This window comes from Rattus norvegicus, chromosome X (genome assembly GCF_021556685.1).
Source record: "Rattus norvegicus strain SHRSP/BbbUtx chromosome X, alternate assembly SHRSP_T2T, whole genome shotgun sequence".
Taxonomy (NCBI): domain Eukaryota; kingdom Metazoa; phylum Chordata; class Mammalia; order Rodentia; family Muridae; genus Rattus; species Rattus norvegicus.
In genome coordinates, this window is record NC_141554.1 from 73,331,798 (window position 1) to 73,354,978 (window position 23,181).

Consider the following 23,181-nt stretch of genomic DNA (forward strand, 5'->3'; position numbering starts at 1 on the left):
GCTAAAACTCTCTCATAACTCCACCCTCTGACAGCCATCAATTTTTCTCTACAGTTTTATATAAGTAGCACATACAAATAGAATATTGCAATAGCTATCCTTTTGTGGCTGGCTTATTTAATTTAGCAGAGCATCTTCAATGTTCATTTATGATGAGGAATGAATCAAAATTTTATTCCTTTATAAGGCATAGCAGGAAAACCATATCAGGCACATGGCAGTATACTCCCCCAGCAACAAAAAATGTATACCCAACTACAATTAAAGTTACTTTGGGGAATCCTTAGGATTCAGGAGTTTTTGAACTTTGGTGGGAAGCTTATTTTAAGAGGGTACATTCATGCATAGATGGCATGCTTGCCAACCTTTGTCCCAGTTCCTGAGGCTCAATCTTCTTATAAGCTTAGCTACAAGTCCACTTGGTATTGGTCTTGCTACTAAAACTATCTGGTGTGGTTCTTTTGAAAGGACTTGTATATACCAGTGCCTCAAAGGACAAGCCTTCTAACATTAAACCTTATCTGTTCACTGGAAATATCAAACATTCTTAGCTGTAGTCCAAGGTCAAGTGTGCTTGTACAAGTATCCCCACAAAGGTATACCCCCTGCATTTTAGGATCAGAGTTGCTGACCTCCCACATGAACCCCTATATAACCCTGAATCTCATTTTCAGCCCCTTGCTGCCTGTACAGAAATTCAGAGACAGGCATGCTTAACTGTAATCTTATAACCAGGCAGTTCTCATGGGATATCCCAAAATGTCCCTGAAATGTAATTCTACCTCCTCTCAACCACAAACTGAAAACAGTCTGCCACTCAGAGACTGCACACTGGGAAGAACTGTCGCACAGCAAGGCATGCGCCCATCATGCTTCAGTAGATGGACCACCAGTGTTCTTACCACTATGACTCTTGAACGTGCATTAGTAATCAGCTCCAAACTCTCAGTTATGGTCTATGAGTAAATCTACTTGCTCACCTACGGAACTGCCAGGAGTCTTTTTCATCTATAAGCACAGAGAAAATTTCCTACAGATCTCAGGTCTTAGTCTCAGCTGATGGTTCTCTAACTCCCATTCCCAATAGTCCAGAAAATTTACAGATAAGTTTAACCAGTTAAAATCAGTCTAGAAAAATTCAGTCAGGTCACGTGATGCAGAATACTGAAGAAGGAAGATCAGAAATTCAAGAACTGAGGGACTAGACAACGCTGCCCACTCTCTCCCTACTTATTCAGTATAGTTCTCACATTCCTAGCCAGAGCAATCAGACAACAAAAGGAGATCAAAGGGATACAGATTGGAAAGGAAGAAGTCAAAATATTACTATTTGCAGATGATATGATAGTATATTTAACTGATCACAAAAGTTCCACCAGAGAACTACTAAGCCTGATAAACACCTTCAGCAAAGTGGCTGGGTATAAAATTAACTCAAATAAATCAGTAGCCTTCCTCTACGCAAAAGAGAAACAAGCCGAGAAAGAAATTAGGGAAACGATACCCTTCACAATAGTCCCAAATAATATAAAATACCTCGGTGTGACTTTAACCAAGCAAGTGAAAGATCTGTATGATAAGAACTTCAAGCCTCTGAAGAAAGAAATTGAAGAAGATCTCAGAAGATGGAAAGATCTCCCATGCTCATGGATTGGCAGGATTAATATAGGAAAAATGGCCATTTTACCAAAAGTGATCTACAGATTCAATGCAATCCCCATCAAAATACCAATCCAATTCTTCAGAGAGTTAGACAGAACAATTTGCAAATTCATCTGGAATAGCAAAAAAAAACAGGATAGCTAAAACTATCCTCAACAATAAAAGGACTTCTAGGGGAATCACTATCCCTGAACTCAAACAGTATTACAGAGCAATAGTGATAGAAACTGCATGGTATTGGTACAGAGACAGACAGATAGACCAGTGGCATAGAATTGAAGACCCAGAAATGAACCCACACACCTATGGTCGCTTGATTTTGACAAAGGAGCCAAAACCATCCAATGGGGAAAAGATAGCATTTTTAACAAATGGTGCTGGTTCAACTGGTGGTCAGCATGTAGAAGAATGCAATTCGATCCATTCTTATCTTCCTGTACAAAGCTTAATTCCAAGTGGATCAAGGACCTCCACGTCAAACCAGATACACTCAAACTAATAGAAGAAAAAGTGGGAAAGAGTCTCGAACACATGGACACTACAGAACATTTCCTGAACAAAACACCAATGGCTTATGCTCTAAGATCAAGAATCGACAAATGGGATCTCATAAAACTGCAAAGCTTCTGTAAGGCAAAGGACACTGTGGTTAGGACAAAACAGCAAGCAACAGATTAGGAAAAGATCTTTACCAATCCTACATTTGATAGAGGGCTAATATCCAAAATATACAGAGACCTCATGAAGTTAGACTGCAGGAAGACAAATTACCCTATTAAAAAATGGGGTTCAGGGGGTTGGGGATTTAGCTCAGTGGTAGAGCGCTTGCCTAGCAAGCGCAAGGCCTTGGGTTCGGTCCCCAGCTCTGAAAAAAAGAAAAAAAAAGAAAAAATGGGGTTCAGAACTAAACAAAGAATTCACAGCTGAGGAATGTCGAATGGCTGAGAAGCACCTAAAGAAATGTTCAACATCTTTAGTCATAAGGGAAATGCAAATCAAAACAACCCTCAGATTTCACCTCACACCAGTGAGAATGGCTAAGATCAAAAACTCAGGGGACAGCAGATGCTGAAGAGGATGTGGAGAAAGAGGAACACTCCTCCATTGTTGGTGGAATTGCAGACTGGTACAACCATTCTGGAAATTCTTCCAGATTCTGAGGAATCTGGAAGTTCCTCAGAAAATTTGACATTGCACTACCCGAGGACCCATCTATACCTCTCTTGGGCATATACCCAAAAGATGCTCCAACATGTAAGAAAGACACGTGCTCCACTATGTTCATAGCAGCCTTATTTTAATAGCCAAAAGCTGGAAAGAACCCAGATGCCCTTCAACAGAGGAATGGATACAGAAAATGTGGTACATCTACACAATGGAATATTAGTCCGCTATCAAAAACAGTGACTTTATGAAATTCATAGGCAAATGGATAGAACTGGAAAATATCATCCTGAGTGAGGCAACCCAATCACAGAAAAACACACATGGTATGCACTGATTGATAAGTGGATATTAGCCCAAATGCTTGAATTACCCTAGATGCACAGAACACATGAAACTCAAGAAGGATGACCAAAATGCAAATGCTTCACTCCTTCTTTAAAAGGGGAACAAGAATACCCTTGGCAGGGAATAGAGAGGCAAAGATTAGAACAGAGAAAGAAGGAACACCCATTCAGAGCCTGCCCCACATGTGGCCCATACATATACAGCCACCAAACTAGATAAGATGGATGAAGCAAAGAAGTGCAGGCTGACAGGAACCAGATTTAGATCGCTCCTGAGAGACACAGCCAGAATACAGCAAATACAGAGGCGAATGCCAGCAGCAAACCACTGAACTGAGAATAGGACCCCCGTTGAAGGAATCAGAGAAAGGACTGGAAGAGCTTGAAGGGGCTTGAGACCCCATATGAACAACAATGCCAACCAACCAGAGCTTCCAGGACTAAGCCACTACCCAAAGACTATACATGGACTGACCCTGGACTCTGACCTCATAGGTAGCAATGAATATCCTAGTAAGAGCACCAGTGGAAGGGGAAGCCCTGGGTCCTGCTAAGACTGAACCCCCAATGAATGTGATTGTTGGGGGGAGGGCGGTAATGGGGGGAGGATGGGGAGGGGAACACCCATATAGAAAGGGAGGGGGAGGGATTAGGGGGATGTTGGCCTGGAAACCGGGAAAAGGAATATTTGGAATGTAAATAAGAAATAACCAATTTAATAAAGATGGAAAAAAGTATCATACATATATTCAACAAAATATTATCATATCCAAAAAAAAAAGAAAGAAATTCAAGAACTGCCTGGTCTGTAGAGCAAATTCCTGGCCAAGCCTGCATTGGTAACAGTAACTTAGTAATGTACTGTCTAACTACAACATACTGAAAAATATATTTCACATTTCCAGGAAGTATTTAACTGCCTGAATTCAGTTATAAGGTGCATGCACACTTCTTGGATAAGCACTTGTAAATGTCAAAATGTACAAAAGTTAACCTGGGATTCTAGATGCTTTTTTCTGCAGAACAGGTTAGTTTCAGGTATAAATGCCCTTTGTTAGATATGAAATAATATTCAGTTGTCTTTCACCTTCAAAAGACTGTCAGTAGGTAGAAACGTTGCACATAAAGAATGCCCTTCCTGGGTTTTATTTTAGTAGTAAACGTTTCTGGGTTAATCAATTTCAAATTCACTCAAAAGAAGTTGTTTGGAGAAACAAATATATTGACCCATGTCTGTAATCGCAGCGCGGGAGGAGGATGCAGAAGCTTCACTAGCTATAGCATAACAAATTCCAAGGCAGCCTATAAAACATAGTGAGTCCAATGTCTCAAACACACACACACACACACACACACACACACACACACACAGACACACACACACACACACACACTCTATGCATGGGAGGAAGGTAAGAGGAGAGAGTTGGCAGAATACATTACAAACATGTATAAAATTGCCAGAAACAAAACTAATTAGAAATACTATATGATGGCTTCTCTTTTAGAAAAGAACTAACAAAACTATCACCTTTATACAGGTACTCTTGTCCCAACAGCACTGGAAACCAAAGTCTCCCACTTAAAAAGACGTATTTCAATGCTAGGATTAATGAATTTAAAACTGAAGATAAAACTCACTAAGAAATGTAGAGCTCATGTAGTGTTTGGCCCACCAATTTTTAATATCAAACACTGAAATTAGGCTCCTCATTTTTATATGGAGAGATTTCAAATAAACGATTAAACTGTCAGCTCTTCTTGAAAACCAGACACTCTGGCAATGCCGGGTTGATTGGCTGCTCTGGAGTGTGCAGAGCATCATTCACTGTGTTATCTATGATGCTAAAGTGCTTGTCTTCTACCCATCAATCATTACAGCTACACTTGTGTTACATGTGACAGTCGATTTCATTTATGTTACCTTCCTGGAGCCTTAATCACAGGTAATCCATTCACATCCCCTTATGTTTTCTGCATTTCCTAACAATGACATAAAAGTTACTAGGAACTTGGTTGCTCAAAATAACTCTTTCTCTCTCTCTCTCTCTCTCTCTCTCTCTCTCTCTCTCTCTCTCTCTCTCTCCTCCCTCCTCCCTCCTCCCTCCTCCCTCCTCCCTCCTCTTTCCCCCCTCTCCTCCCTCCCCTCTCCCCTCTCCTCTCTCTCCCCTCTCCCCTCTCCCCTCTCCCCTCTCCTCTTTCCCCTCTCCCCTCTCCTCTCTCTCCCCTCTCCCCTCTCCCCTCTCCCCTCTTCCTTCTCCCCTCTCCCCTCTCCTCTCTCGCCCCTCTCCCCCCTCTCTCTCTGTTTTGTGTGTGTGTGTGTGTGTGTGTGTGTGTGTGTGTTTATACTTATACTACTCTACTGGAGGACAGAAGTCCAAAATAAAAGACTATTCAGACTATCTGTGCCATGCTTCTGTGGCCTAGTTGCTGAGATCTGCTAGCAATCTTAGATATCTGTTGGTTTGTCTTTGCCCTCACCCCATCTCCTCATGCGTGTCTATATGGCTTAAGTTCTCCTTTGCCTATTTCTTTAAGGACACCTGGATTTGGATTTGGATTTGGAACTTACCCTAAATGCAGCACACTATATCTTAAGTTCATTAACTTAAATCTGGGTTCATTAACTTATATCTGTAAGGATCATTTCTCTAAACAAGGCCACATTTACAGGCTATAGGGTTGTAGTATAGGCATAGTTTTTTTTTTTTTTTTTTGGTTATTTTGTTGGTTTTTTTTTTTGGTTTGTTTTTTATAATCACTATTCAACCCATCACACCCCATTTATAAATAATACCGAAAGCCAGGTAGGTTCATTCATGCCTGCCAAATATACAACTATTTGTGACAGTTCATTCAAGAATCTTGATTTCCCGACAGTTTCCCCTTCATTGATTTATGCTTGTATTTCACTTTGAATCAACTCATGTTCTAAATAAAATCTAAAATAAACAGAAATAATAAGTTTCCTTTATCTTTGCTATTTTGTCTGTAGGAACAGTTAAGGGTGCAGTTCCTTTAAATTTTTTGTTATTCTCTTTAAGAACATGAGAAATGATTGGGTGTGGTGACATATACATACATACATGCATACATACATATATATGTGTGCATATATATACATATATATATGTATATATATGTGTGTGTGTGTGTGTGTATATATATATATATATATATATATATATATATATATATATATAAAATTTTACTTAGGAGATAGAGGCAGGAGGATTTGAGTCCAGCTTGGATCACACAATGAGAACTTATCTCAATCTGTGCCCTCCCCCTAAAACAAAACAAAACATCATGACAAAGAAATAAACAAATTACATGTTAATTAACATTTCCCCCTCAAAAAAATTTTTTAAGTTCAAAACCTAAATTGTGACTAACCTGGGCAGGCTCCATCTTCTTGGGGCTTCTGTTTCTGAATTGTGAAACACAGAGCATAGTCCTGATGACGTCTAAGGTTCCTTGTATTTTTAACTCTCTGGGATCCCACTTGTACAGAATTATCTTCAATGTGCGTAATAGCCATTTTTGAGGTGCTGTTTATTGTCCATCTTAGCATTTAGAAATAATAGTCTCTAGCAGAGATAATCTGTTCTACCAGTAGCTCTAGTTTAGTGATGTTAATTAAATGTAATTACTAGGGGTAAGAAGGAGGTTGTCTTGAGCTGTCTATATTCCTCTCTCATATCCCATCTTTGTAACACACACACACACACACACACACACATATTACTCATATTACTGTAGAGTAGTTAATGCATATACCCTCATGATCATCTTCTGATCTAGAAGTTAGTGGTATATCAAGCCAACTGGCAGATCAAGATATCAGCCCTGACTGGAGATGCAAACTTAAATAAATTTTGTGCTGATAGACTATTCCTACCTGGCTCCTCTTTGTTGTATTCCTGTGTTTCAGTCTCCTTGACTAAAGCGCATAGCATGAAGCCTATACATGCCGAAATGAAGAGCCACAAAAATCGATCTTCTATGAAATTCACCGTGAGCACAGTTTATGATATGATGTAAAAAAGTCAAAGAAACTTTTGGTTTTACACAAACAATATATGTTGTTGATTTGCTAAGGCTGTAATAGAAAATTACCACAAAACAATCTTACAATTCTAAAGGCTAAGGCTGAGATGAAGGTATCAGTAACGTTAGTTTCTTCTGAGATTTCCCTTCTTGGCTTGCAGATGGCTACCTTGTTCCATTTTCATGTGGTCTTTCTTTTCTGTGTGTGTACTCCTGATAGTTGGGTTTCTGAGAAGAACACGAGCCATACTGAATCCACGTCAACATCATCAGTCTTGACATACTGCTTGGTACTGGGGCTTAACCCTTGAATATGTATGAGTTAGGGCGGGCAATTCAGCCCATGAAATGCATTATAGCATGTACTATGAAATATTGGAGATAGACTTTAGAGACTGCTTACTCTAATTTTGCAGGCCATAAAGATTAAGATGGAGGGCAGTTAAGACCCTAGCCTAAGGCAAGTCAGATGAAATTAATTCTTGTCCTTCCCAGCATATCATGTTGGTACATCATTTCATCTCACTTATTCATACCTTAAATATCCCATGCACTTGCCCTTGCTTGTTCACCACCAACTATTTGGAATAACTTTGGCAAAAGTAGGAAATCATATGCTTTTAAAACTATGCTTAGTTTTTCTTATTTAGCTCCACAGCTTATATTTTAAAAGACAAAATAGAGGTTTTCAACTTAATTGCTTTCTCTCTTTCCTTTAATACATATGCTTTTTCTTTAAAAATAATAGCAATTTTTTTCCTAAGGTGAATGAACTCGACTTTGTCAAAACTGACAGTGGATTAAAGGAAAAGCAACCTCAGCTTTAAAAAAATAAATCACCTTTCAGATCTGAAGTAGCAAAATATGATTAGGGCAAACCTTTGCCCCAGCCTTCCCCTAGAACAGGAATTCAGAGCTTCTAGAAACCTTGATGTGCACTCCTCTACCTACAAACAGTAAATATCAGAATGGAACTGATGGGGTAAAAATTACCTGATTCTTCTTTGGCCAGAGGTATTTAAGCTCAGACCTTGGAATCTAAAAGGAAATTCGAAATGCAAATGCTTCTTTTCTTCACTTGTAAATCTTCTGTACTTTGTTTTTTAGAGTGAACTATCAAGAGAGAAAAATGAAAAGTATTTTGAGTTATACAGAAAGGTAAAAGGTCTGATAGTTCAAAAGATTTATCACAATCAAGTGCACTCTTCCATTTAATCCTCGAGGGGTTTCCTTTTACTTAACTCCTGGCAGAGCTATTTCTCCTCAACAGCAGTTAGTTCCTTCAGTGGACCACAGAGTGCCTAATTCTGTCATCCCTAAATCCCCACTTATTTGCATCTTGAGAGGGAGAGGGGTGTTTAATGACAAAAAGCTTTTCTTCAGCTGAGTTCCTCTGAGTAACATGGCCCCAAGGCTGCCCTCTCAGGTTGTCATCCACTGTGGAGATTAAAGAGAGACAGATTTGTACATCTAGTGTACTGTGTCAGAGCCCCATCCTCCTGTCCACTTACTCAGGACAGACAGAAACCCTGGGAAGTACAAAAATATAGACAGTTGTGCCATTGAGGTAGAAAAGGCATCCAAATTCAATACTTCTATCAAGCAGACTTTCAGTAATTTTCACTCTATATGAGATATAAGTATAGATTAAACTGGACTAATATGATTTTATACTGGTCATGAACATGGGAGTAAATAAAAATCAGTAGAATCATATAATTCTATTTGAACAACTTGAGATAATAAAAAAATAATTTCTTTATTAAACCATAAAGTTTTATGCTATGTGTATGTTAGTAACGTGGTTTCTATTTAATAATTCATTTGAACACAAAGTTTCTTGGGTCTGACAAATATCCTAATGTGCTATCAGAATTTCTTTCGGATTTATAAGAGAGTGTATGTGATTTTCCTAATTAGGTTTCATTGTTGCCTGGGAAAGGAGAGCCTCTTGGCCTAAGGACGCATCTGTGGGGCTTCTTGATTGCTAATGAATGTAAGAGGGTCCACATCACTATGGGCAGTATCATCCCTAGGCTCATACAAGTGGGCTGCACCTAAGAAAGGGAGTTGAATGGGAGCCTATTATTGAGCAAGCCAGCAAGTGCTGTTTCTCCCTGGTTTCTGCTTTAAGTTCCTGCTTGAGTTTCTGTCCCGACTTCCCTCAGTAATGGGCAATGTGACCCGAAGGTGAAGAGCTAAATAAACTCTTTCCTGAAGTAGCTTTTCATCCGTGTTCTATCACAACCACCGAAAGAAAACTAAAACTGGATTTCAACAATTGAATGAAAGTAAAGTTAAACTTACAATGGCTGTGCCTAATGGGCTGATTTCCTTCTCCGCATAGCCAGTTTCTCTCCGTTTGCATTTTAAGCAGTGAGGTGGCGAACATCACCATATTCTTTATGTTCCTAGAGCTAGGTATTAGTGAAGACACTTAAATGCCTGTAAAGACTCCTGCTTTCCTTTCCTGTCTCTTTGCATTTACTAAGGCTTTTGGCAGATATTTTTTACTCCTTCAAATTTGTGACTGCTAGGCCGACAGGAGCCAGATGTAGATCGCTCCGGAGAGACACAGCCAGAATACAGCAAATACAGAGGTGAATGCCAGCAGCAAACCACTGAACTGAGAACAGGACCCCCGTTGAAGGACTCAGAGAAAGAACTGGAAGAGCTTGAAGGGGCTCGAGACCCCATATGAACAACAATGCCCAGCAACCAGAGCTTCCAGGGACTAAGTCACTACCTAAAGACTATACATGGACTGACCCTGGACTCTGACCTCATAGGTAGCAATGAATAGCCTAGTAAGAGCACCAGTGGAAGGGGAAGCCCTGGGTCCTGCCAAGACTGAACCCCCAGTGAATGTGATTGTTGGGGGGAGGGCAGCAATGGTGGAAGGATGGGGAGGGGAACACCCATAAAGAAGGGGAGGGGGGAGGGATTAGGGGATGTTTGCCCTGAAACCAGGAAAGGGAATAACATTTGAAATGTAAATAAGAAATACTCAAGTTAATAAAATAAAATAAAATAAAATAAAATAAAGTAAAATTGTGACTGCTACTCTTACAATGATTTTAAGTGTTCCTTGAATATGATTTTACTTGTAAAGAATAGCTGTTGTGTCATAAGTATAGAGCTGTTGAGCTCTGCTTGATGCTTCTCCCCTTAAATGTGAGATCATAGCATCCAAAAAAGCCCAAGAGAAATATATTATAAAAAGATATGTGAAAATCACTTGCATTCTTCTGCAGCACTACTGCTCATCATAGTATGGAACTACTTCAGTGAGGAACACAGTAAGAATGTATCTAATAGGTAACGCATGCTGTGATGGCCTCATCAAACGGTCCCTGTTAATCATGCCAGTCACTGATTGCCAGCACTTGGGTTACCATTTCAAACATTCTTCCATTGTTTGGTAATGAACAGTCCCTAATCTAACTGCTGATTTCAGGTACAGATGCCAGACTTGAGATAGCATCAAAAAATATATCATTCGTCATAGTGTATTCTAGAATTCTAAAAGACCATAGCAAACAGGAAGGCCATGGTTCTTCTCCTTTAACTTTTTTTTTTTTGAGAAAGAATATCTTGTATCTCAGGCTGGCCTCAAATTCACTGTGTTGCCAATGATATCCTTGAACTACTGATTTTTCTTCTGTACCTCCCAAGTGCTGGTATTATATATAGAAGTGTGCCATTGTGACTGGCTGAGAGATCATAATTTTTCTGATTATTAGAAATTCAATTTTTTACAATATATGTGCTAGCTAGATATATATATTATATATATGATTATATATTATATATAGTATATATATAGTTAGTAGGTATATACAGGATAAATATCATGATACAGTAAATACATAGAATATTTATTTGTATATATATAATTGATTAGCTGTTCCTACATGCTTTCTGCAATAATTTCATACAAATATATAACTGTACATTTTCTAAAGATATCTTACATACATCCTCTCTTTTAATCCTTAAAGAACCTCTCTAAGGTTAAAAAAATCATGTTTTATAAGGTAGAGAGAATAAGCTGAAATGTCATATATCTTACAAGGTTTCAGAGCCAAGAAGCAGTTGATCCTGGGTCATTTTTCTAAGTTCTTACTCTACCATTTTGCTATTTTGCCTGTATGCCACAGCTGTCATTGTTACAGAGGTAATGTGCTAAAATAGACCCAGACCACCTGTATTTGGAACACAGATAGTTTACTTCCTGGTGGTGTAATTTCAGACAATTTTAAGCATCTCTGTGCCAAAGGTTCCTCATCTGAAAAATAGGGGCAATAATAGTACCTACCCCAGAGAGTTAATGTAATGCTTAAATAAGTAGAGTTATAAAGCCATTTTGAACAGTGCCTTGAATAGTCAGCATTATAGTCTTTGCTGCTATTTTTGTGTTATCTTATTCTCATTATGATCAGCAACAGCATTATTGGATAGAGTGGTAGTTAAAATTCTCAGTCATTATGTACAGACTACCTTCCTTCCAATCCAGATTCCACTAATTATGTCAACTTGCACACACTTCTTTGATTCCCCATGCCTCGGTTTCATCACAAAGACATAAAATACTAAAGACATAAAGCTAAAGCTGCTGTTTTAATCTATGAAAGATGTCTGATGGACAGAATTCCCATTTGCCTTTTTCCTGGTGTCTTGCCTGCAAACTCATAGCTCCGAGGTGTCTGTATGGCAGTCGCATATTGGATGTGTCATATGTAACTCATCAGTCCTCTGTAGTCTAATCACAGAAGCCAGTGCTTTGGTTGTCATGGCAGTTCTTTGGTAGGAATGTATTTGTCATATAAAAGTTATTTCGGTCAATCAGTACTGTATGGCGAAATGAACATTTGCTGGAGATTCGGTTCTCTCGCTAAGTAGTTTTACAAGTGAAATTCCGGAGCGTGAAGAAATCACTTAGAAAGAGTAAGAAATAATCACTTTCTGGTCATGCCTGTTTATTTTCTGTGAAGACTGGTGCTATATTTTCCAACATATAATAGTTTGTGTTTATATTGGTTAGACAATGTGATAACTGTGCTTGGGGAAAATGTTCTAAGTTTGATGTTTTTCCTCCACAATTTTATTAGAAATTAATTAGAGAACGGGTCATACTTAGCAGGTACTTCAGAAATGACTTGGTAGGCTCTGCTCATTAAGTCCTACCAATTGGGATACTACAGATACATTTATAGGCAACACCTAAGTTTATGAAGTGACTTTATTCCAAAAGATCATTTCTAGGCTAGTTAATGTGTTTGAGTTTCCTGTAGAAACTATGTTATTATTGTTAGGAAGTGCCCTGGTTAGCTCACAACCTCTTATAGGACTTGTATGTGCAGTTTACATGAGAATGCTGCTCACTGTTAGTAATTAAAGAAAAAATATGTGTATATATAATTGAGCAGAAAATAACACCTGAATGCTAAAATGTATGAACAGCAGAATTAATTACAGGTCGAGGAGGGAGATGGCAGATTCAAGAGTCTTTCTGAAGAGCACTTCTAGCCACTTTCAGAGGACATTAGGTGTGGATGGCCCAGGGTTTTTTGTCTAATTTCAGTTCAAAAAGGATAGCAATCTCACTAGCATTGCTCTTATAACTGTCAGTCATAATTATAGTTATTTAGGGTCCACAAATAGAACAAAAGGACCAATAGAGTTCTTGAAGATACTGGACAAGAGAAAGGGGAAGTAAGAACAAAGCGGGTGATGTGAGCCCATGTGATGGCTTACAATAGGGTAAGGTAGAATTAGCCCCTGCAAAAGATGAAAGACCAGAAATGTAGAGCTCAGCCTTTCTGCAGGATCCTGGTAAAAACAAAGCCCGGAACATGGCCATAATACCCGAGCACCTGCTTAACTTTATTCTCTTTCTCTCCTCTCTACCAGGCGGCTCTTAAAGGGCAGAATGATTTCTTATTCACCCCTCTGCTGCCAACAAAAGCTTGTACATAAGTGTCGAATATACTACATGCTAAATGGAATCAGATTTCATCTCACAAGTCAATGTCTTTGCTTATATCTGACCTGGGCTTTACAAATCTGCACAATGATGTCTTTGATCAGTATGAGGTACATAGTTTTGGAATTTACCATAATTGAACTGAGAGTTTGGAATTGTGATATTGCAAATGGAGAATCCCGTCACAGGTTGTCGATTTGGTGACCAGCAAAGTCCCTTATCCCTATTTCATAGGTTACAGCTCTTCTGAGTCCATATCTCTGCCTTGAAGAAAGATCTGACCAAAGTAATTTTTAACTCTCTGCACATAGGCTCCCTGACTGACAAAGCTCTCTGACTGCTATAGCTTCTCACAACATGCTGTCACCAAAAAAAAAAAAAAAGGTGATATGGAGTTTGACTATTGATTCCTTCTTTTCCTCACCGTTTTTTTTTTTTTTTTTCTGTTTGACCCCTTCCCTGATGCATTCCTGCTGGAGACAAAACCACATGCTGAACCATGGGGAACAGACCGCAGTGAAACAACAAGCTGCTCCCAATTTTAAATATTGCGTGTCGGGGCAAAGGCAGAGTTCCTTTTACTCTAAAGCTATAACATTAAAAAAAATTCTGTTTGATATTCAGAGTTATTTGATCTGGCAGTTTAACAACTGTTGATGTTTTAATTGCTTCTTTAAAGGATTTCATCTACATTTTAAGCTTTATTTTTATTTTACTCTGAAGGAATGTCAATATTAGCCATCACTTTGCCCAGTAAGTTACCACTGCAAGATCTTGGAGTAAAATCCAGTAATTACTGGCGCTGGTAACTTAAGACCCTGCTGAGAAATTTGGCAGTTTCCCTTCTCTTAAGGAGGCTCTCTTCCCATGGAGCTAGCAAGCATTTATTGTTCTGAATCAATTTTAAGCAAGTGTTTGTACCTTCAAGATCAGCTTTCTATGTTCCTTTGGAAGAGATTGAGGTCACTTTATTCTGAGAGAAAGAGAAATTTTAAGTCACTCTTACCATGGACAAATGTAAAATTGTAAGGTGTGCTAACATGAATGTCTTAGAGATTCTATAATCCCTTGGGGGTCTTGGTTCATTTTTATTTGTCTGTTTGTTAGTCTACTTCCAGGATGAAATAGAATGCTTAATTGCCATGCTAGTTACATGCATGTAACTATCCATTTAAATCCTCTGAACAAAACTCCTAACATTCAAAGTGCTTTAGCGATGAAAGCGCCTCTGAGATCATCTGATCCAGCCTCTTCTAAATACTTTAGCTTGTATTCATTAATATTTTTTTAAAAAAGGATGCTTGCTCTCAGACCTCATTAGAGGAGTTCTTTGTATAATGGCTTGTGATTCACTCAGAAGCTCACAATTGGTTGAAGTGCATAAGATAATGTCTGTGGAGTGCTCAGTCATAAATAGGACATCTGTATTATATCCAGTGCATAAGGCTCAGGAACCATCTAGGAAAGGGATAAGAAAGATTCTAAGAGCAGGTTGTAGAGGAGCTGAGCAGAACAGTATGTTCTGGACATGACAAGACAACTGCACTCATGAACTCACAGCAGCAGCGGTTGCCTGTACAAGACCTGCATAAAATCAAGCCAGTCAACATTCCAGCATGAAGTAGAAAGTTCATGAGCCTCTACCACTAACTGAGAACTATTGAATGCTTCTAGGAGAGTGAGAGTCGATTTCCTTTAAGGGTATGGCTCCCAGTATTCCAGCCATAGTCCAGTAAATGACCCCATATCCAGGAGTTTGTGAGTTGATGGATTGTTTATAAAAAGAACTTGAACTTGGGGGCATAGGAGGGTAGTGGTGAGTCTGGAAAGTGCTGAGGGGGGAGTTTGAGGGAGAATATGATCAACATATATTCTGTGACATTTTCAAAGTATTAATAAAAATACTTTCAAAAAAGCACAGAAAATAAAGAAGTGTGCTAGAGCTAACATCCTCATCTATTTGTTATATGTCTTTTGAGTTATTTACATTAAAAAATATTTATAACATGCTTATACTGAACCCAGTCTGAAGCAATGTTTAGAGTTTGAGAGGTTATACACTAAAATGAAAAGCACTGACAGACCACATTTTGAGAATTACATTCTCTTCTGAAGCCTCTTTACACTCTCTGTCCAACACACACACACACACACACACACACGCGCACACGCACACGCACACGCACACGCACACACACACACACACACACACACACACAGAGAGAGAGAGAGAGAGAGAGAGAGAGAGAGAGAGAGAGAGAGACTTTGAGGCAATAGAAAACTAATCTCCAGCCAACTGATTGATGGGGGCAGGGACCCCTGGCTAGGAGAGATGGACAGCAGTATGCTCAAACATGAGGTGTATTGTTCAGTCCTATTATCCTTTCCTGCCTATACCCTATCTCCTCAACATAAAAACCAACCATATGGCTTCATGCTTAGAAATATAATGCCTCAGTTTTCATCCTTACAAACCTTATATTTACATATCATTCTCAACCACCTTTTTGGGCAAATGGAATCAAATGCTAGTTTACCTATCTGGTTCTTTAGAAAATTTTTAAATAATATTTACAAGTCAGAAGCTTCCAAAAGAATGTCTTGGACTTCTATGGCTTCTTTTCTGGTACCACTTCAATAGGCTTATAAAAGGCCAGCTTCTTTTGTGGGTGATGTGATTATAACTCTGGGCATCCTTTCCCAGTAGACATCTCTCAGTCTTTGAAAAGTTAAATATTACTCTGTGAAGAATTTTGAAATATAAAATATGGTAGTTAAAAAATTATACATGGATCTGGAGAGATAGCTCACCACTTAAGAGCACTGGCTGCTCTTCCAAAGGACCCAGGTTCAAGTCCCAGCACCCACATGGTGTCTCATAACCATCTTTAACTCCAGCCCTAGGGAATCAAATGCCCCCTTTTGGCCTCCATAGGCACTGCATGCTTGCATGCACAGACATACCTGCAGGCAAAATACCAATCCATATAAATAATAAATTAAACTTTAAAAATTATATACATATAGCATAATATTAAAATTATTTCCTGGCTCATTTTTTCTAAGTCTATTAATGTACATCCAGAATTCTCTGCCTAACATTTTAGTTTTTCTTTCTGTTTGATTTCTCTAGATCATAAGCTCAATAGAAGAGGAAACTACCTTATCTATCTTAATTTTACTAATAAGTCTGTATTATCTCATATACCAAACATAGTACTTAGCAATAAATGGCATTCAATATTTTATTTATCCATCCATTCATTAATTTTTGAGATGTGTTCTCACTGTGTAGCCCAGGGTTGTCTCAATCTCTTTCCTCCTTCCTCGGCTTCTCAAGTCCTTGAATTGTAGGAGTGTAGCGCCATGCTCATTTTAATACTTAGCTTTAGATTGGTCTTTAGTCTCAGCCTCATCCCCATGTTTATTACTCTCTTTGCTCTGATTGGATGCCTCCATCTGAATGAGGAATCACAAGGCTCTCTGTGGACATTTATATTTGATATTAAGTATATCTTGTATTTCCTCAAATTCCTTTCAATTTCTGGAGACATTTCTCTGATCACCCACTCTTGAGACTTTTAAGCGTGTTCTTCTTGCACTAGATTTCTCTCCTAACTAATAATTCTCCTTCATTTTGGACTCATTTATTTCTTTATCTATTGTTCGCTGTTTAATCTAGGTTGTATTTTGGTTCAAAGCATTTTATGTATGAACCATCCAGTTTTGTCAGTCTCTTGTTTGATATCCTATAAAGTACAAACTAGCATTTATGTTTTATTTGCATAATAAAGTACAACTCCTTTCTACCTCCAACTTATAAGCAGCAAAAAGGTCTTCAAACACAAAGACAAAAAGTAGCTGAGTAATTCTGTTTTTTAAAAGTAATTTTTAAATCATAACATTGAGATAATAGTGCGAAAGGACTTTCCTAAAGTTAAATTTGTAAGCTTCGACCTATCTTTTTTGTTTTCCTACATATATATTGCATCGATACATCTACAGTCTGAATTAAATTTTGTGAAGCTTTTGATCTGGGAGTTATGACACAAAATGTTTGGCTTCTACAATGTTTTTGTCTTATTACCTCCTCAGAGCTAGGATGATGGGATATATTACAGTGGTTCTGTCTGTATTCCCAATCACCAATTGATAGCAGCACCATGAAATCAGGTATATAACACGCAAACACACACACACACACACACACACACACACACACACACACACACACACACACTGCATTATAAGCTCTACAATATGCCTTAAAAATACATCACTTCTTAGCCTTTTGGCTAAGATGAAGTATAAAAACATTTATAGCTAAAAGCAACCTCTTTTCTATTTCTATGCATAGCTTGGAACAGAGAAAATTTCAGCTAAGTAGATGGCAAAGTTAGAATTGTTGCCTTGATGACAATTTCATTTCTCAGCATGTAGAATAATTCAAGCAAGTAATTGCTACTGTGATCATAATTCCAAACATGAAGGAATAACTATTTGGTGAAACAGTGGTGATAAGAACCTTGGGAGAAAGTGGATGTGCATCTTAGAGTTTGTAATAATGACAGAAGTGGTATTGATGGCTTCTCATCCTTACAGAAATGTGGTTCACAATTAGACTGAAATATAGTTTTCTCATCCTGGCGCTGAAATCATGAAGTCTTTCAGAATTGAGCAATCCTAATTTTTGGACGATAGGCAGGGAAAAGAAACGTCTAAAATAGTTACATTCCACCTTTCTTATGGCCCAATACACCAGAAGAGACACGACATATATCACTCCAGAAAGGACATGAACACGTCACACTTTTCAGAGAAGCATATATAATCTAAAACTCCACCCTAAAGGGCATTCTCCATTCCCTAACCCCCTCACAAAGACATCATTTATCTGTGTGACTGCACAGGACATTCTTCAATATGTCCATATGTGACATGAAACACAGACTACACAAATCCAGTTTTAGTAAAGAACATAACTCTAAGAATAGTGTCACCGAGGTCAGAGCCATATGAAAATGCTAAGGACCCCTGAATTTATGCATAATAAATAGAACTAAAAGTACTTCTCTTTAAAGGGAAAGAAAGATCTGGTCCTGCTTGGCATCCTGTTGAAAATGACAGCTGGCAGTGCTACTTGCCCAGACCTCTATCAATGAGAATTACATCCAAATAGAAAGGCATAGATAAAATAATTAACAAAGAAATTGAAGCTCAAAGTAAGTGAAAAGTAAGAAAATGTCTATCTTCTTTTTTAATCTCTAAGACCAGACAAACTAGAGCTAAGGCTATAAAAAACTATAATCACAAAACCACTACAAGGTAACCATCTTTTATATGAAAATATGAAATATACAGGAGTATGTGGCCTAAGCCTATACTCTCAGCACTTGAAAGGCTGGGGCCACAGGATCACAAGTTCAAGGCCATCTAGGTGTACAGAGTAAGACCCCTACTACTAAATAAAAATAGATAGGTAGATGGATGGATGAATGGATAGATGGATGGATAGATAGACAAACACACACACACACACACACACACACACACACACATATATATAAAATGCAAAATGCACTGGATGCTAAACTGTTTGAAATCCAACATGATACTACAAGTGGAAAATTATGTATTTGACCTTACGATGCAGGCTACAATAAAAACAGGCATATTAAAATGTATAACATTTATTTCAGGCAGTTATACATGAAACAAATGAATTTTATATTTAGATTTAAGTCCCAATCCCAGGATATCTTATATGAATATGCAAATAGACTTAATTTTTAAAAGAAAATCCTAAATTTGAAAACTTTATGACTACCACGATTTCAAATAAGGAATATTTAACCTGCACTCCAGATTTTGAGACATTATATTAAGAATAAGCTGCAAAAAACAAGAAATAAACAAACTCCTTTTTTCTCAAACTGAGAGGCTGGGAGTGATTTGCAAATACTGTGTATCTCTAAATTTGGCAACTACTATCAGCAAAATTCCGAAAGTATTGTTTCAGTGAATGCTTTATGTATACAGTGAAGAAAATGTTTGTCACCGGAACCTTCAAGTTCATTTTCTGAGGATAAGTCACTAAGGAAAGTATAGATTCCTGTTAGCTCTTTTTCTTTTCTTTTTTTAGATAGTCCTCTTTATATACCCTGGATGCCCTTGAACTCACTCTGTAGACCAGGCTGGCCTAGAACTCTCAGAGAAATTTGCCTCCCTCCACTTCCTGAATGCTGTAATTAAAGAATGCATCACCACCACCTGGCCGATGCATCATTTTTTGATAGGGTTACTAAATTAGACTTAGAAAAGAGGACGTGAAAAGAATTCTGATCCTTGGGGGGAGGGGAGTGTATTAGAGGTAGTTGAACTTTATGCATTTACTGTAACCTAGAGAGAGTTATCCAGTGGATTACTGTAGAGCGCTGTGCTGTTTAAAATTCCTATCAATAACTTGGACAAAATTATTGGAGATTTCCATATTGAAGATTTCGATCATAGAAAGCCATAAATAATTACATATTTGAAAACCTGGTGTATATAGGAAAAATTGGGATGAGATAATATTTGAGAATAAGAGGAAGAAGCGTAGAGAAGATTTTTTTTGTTTAGTTTAAAACTATTTTTTCTAAAAGGGTTTGACAGTTTAATATTTAATATTGCACCAGTATTTCTGATAAGATAGTGAGTACCCTCATGTCCAATAAATGAATTTAAACTGAAATTAGATGACCAACTCTCAGACTGATTGTTAATGTGACTCACTCGGTAAGAAGTTTAGGAAACTGAGTTCTTAGGCCCCTTCGAACTGTGAGATGCTGTGATACTCTATGCATGCTGTTTAACGATAGCTATTTCTACCATTCTGTTCAAAAACTAAACTTCAGTAATGCCATATGTCATAACACAGATACTGCATTCAAATCCAATCACATGGTGATTCTTATGATTTTTGTGTGGAAGGAGTATGTCCTCCTTGGTCTTGCAAATATCAGATAAATTTCTACCACTGAGCTACTTCCTCAGCCCCCATCTATACCCTGCATGCAAAGCTCTCTGTATCCTTCTCCTACTCTTATCTTCCTTTGCTTCCAAATATCCATTAAAAAGGGTTCATTAAGGATGTTATTAAGGGTGAAATAAGTCTAGTATTCTGTATTAAGCTGCTATGGATTCAACATTTATATATGAATCTACATGAATTTCTTAGACTTTCCTATTTGTGTATGTAGTCTAGTTAATTTCTAAATATGATGGTGATGAAAATGTACCCAGAAGGCTTAGGTAAAGTAAAATATCTTTTCTCCAGCACAAATGTTTGTCATTATTGCTTATCTCTTTTAACAATTATTGAGCTCCTGTTATGTGCTAGACGGTTTCATAGTCATTGTCTATTTTTTTTCCAAAAGTATTTGTGAAGTAAGCAAGCAACACTCACAGATTTTAACTTCAGTTTTCAGCAGTAAGTATGAACATGCATGCATGCATGCATGTAAGAATGTGGTCACTTAAATTACTCTTAGATATTTGCTAAACATTTTTCAACTTCCTGATAATTATTTCTGCTAATTGTTTCAGGTTCCAACTATTTCTCAGCAGTTTCATTTCATAAGAAGCAAAAAGTCCGTTGCCTTTTTTTCAGTGACTTTTCCAAATGATGCCTTAGCAAGGTCTTTGTAGAATGGACTATAGTGTTTTTGGGTATTGCTGTGTTATGGTGAGAGATTTTAATAAATTCATATTATTCTCCTCCTTAATATGGTACCTTATTCACTCATAAGAAAGTTTAATCGCTTGTTTCATTAGATATCTTACTTTTTAGTTGTTTTTTTTAAATGTTATGATTCTGATGTGTGGTACATTTAAAACAGAATTAAACCAGTTGCATGTCTGTGTGCAAGTGATTTTGTGAGTGCCTAGTGTCTTAGTCATTCTGTTGGGGTAGTGAACAAAATAGACATAGTGCTAGAACTCTTCTGATCTACTGGGAAAGTCCCTCAAGTAATCAGCAATAATACAAGAAGTTTGTATGTATATATGCCATAGATAACCTTTTTAGGGTACTTTAGGGAAAAGAAGACTCTAAAATGAAGGCATACATTCTGACCCACTTCTAATTTCTTTCTCTGGCTTCCTTGTCACTGATTCACCCTAGCTTCTTTTCTCACCAAAGAAGTGAACAAGTTGGGCAAGGCTGTTTTCAACTTCTTTCCTAGTTAGGGAAATACTCGGTCTCACTAGTGATGCATTAATAAAGACTTTCAAGACAGATACACTGGTTCCCTCCCTGGCTCCAAAGTCCAATTTGTATAATATGTAAATGAATATTTCAGAGCTGAGGTAAGAAAATTGATCATTTGTATTTTTTAAACATTTATTTTTATTTATGTGTGAGCATGTATTGTGGTGCTTGCCTTTAATCTCAGAATTTGGGAGGCCGAGGCAGGCAATGTTTGTGAGTTTGAGGCTAGCCTGGTCTAGAAAGCAAGTTCCAGACTACCCAGGGCTATATAATGAGACCTGTCTCAAAAAACAAAATATAAGTCAATGAATAAATTTAAATTCATAAAACTTTAAAATAAAAATGGGGCTTTTGGGATGAATCGGTGGTTAAGAGTACATACTGCTCTTGCAGAAGTCCTGAGTACAATTCTAGGCACCTATGTCCAGTAGCTTATGACCACCTGTGATACCAGCTCCAAGGTACATGATATCCTTTGGTCTCCATGGACACTTGCATTGATGTGCACATACTCCTAAATGCTTGTATTAATGGCATTTACCATGATATTTGGGCTGATGCGAGAATTATATGAGGTCAAATATGCAACCGGGGCATTAGAGGAAGACCCCATTTTCCATTTATGCTCATGTAGAATAAGCAATTTACAATAATAGTTCTTTTACTAAAGCATTCTTGTAAAATGCAATTTAAAATTCGTCAATTGATAATAAAAAACTAAAATAATTTTCTACTTTCGCATATACCCTTTGACATTATCAGCATTAGAACTCTTTGGCTTTAATGGATGCTTTCATTGTAAAGTTTTAAGAAGCATCTCATAAAAGTACCTACTAAGTCGCATAGTACATAATGGACTTCAATAGATGGCAGTTCTTATTGTCAACATAGCTCTCAGAAGCGCTCTGTTTTTCGTGCCTTCTTTTCCAATCCTAAGGTTATGTATATCTTTGATTTAAGGCATGCTCCTTGATTTGCTGTCCTTAAAATTGTTTTCCTGGTTGTACAACTTCTTCATTAATTCATTTCTATTTTTAAACAATCATTGGTATGTGACTGCAGGAAAAAAGAAAAAGAAAAAAGCTCCCTAAAACCCAAATAAATTGTGCATGCATTGATTTCCCCTTGGCCACATCTTTATTTACCTTCTTAATGGGGTCCTCCAAATATAATAAGCATGACTTCTACTTTTAAAACGTGTGGCTACTTCCTACTGAGTTATTACCTTCTACACAATTGTTCTTAGAGAGTAAGGTGTTTAAACTCAAAAGGACATTTCAGAAGCACAGCAGCCTAGATGAGGTCCAAATTCTAGTGTATGCATTTCTAGGCAGAGTTATCATAGATAAATAGGATCCACGGATCAGCATCAAACTTTGACTTATCTGCTACCCTCTCTTTCAGAAGCCCCTTACCATAGGACAAAATAATCTAATTCCATTTCTCCTCCCTTCAAGAAATACCACATTTAGTCTATTTTGTTTTAATAACTTATTATTCCAAGTTCCCTGACACTTCTGTTTTCCAATTTTCTTTTGTTGTGACATAAGGGCATACTATGTAACACAGGCTAGCCTTGAACTTGCTATATAGCCTGGCATTACTCAGAAATTTCACTGTTCCTACCTTATCCTCTCTCCTGCTTTGATTAAATTTTAAACAATGGTATTGTTTTTAAATATTACATATATTAAATAGATATATATTTTAAGGCAATTGCA

The 23,181-nt window shown here is 37.6% G+C and overlaps 1 protein-coding gene across 2 annotated transcripts in view; it reads left to right on the forward strand.

Moving 5' to 3' along the window:
* Positions 1 to 23,181, forward strand: part of Eda (ectodysplasin-A) — a 401,465-nt gene that overhangs the window by 245,669 nt on the left and 132,615 nt on the right. The window lies entirely within an intron of this gene.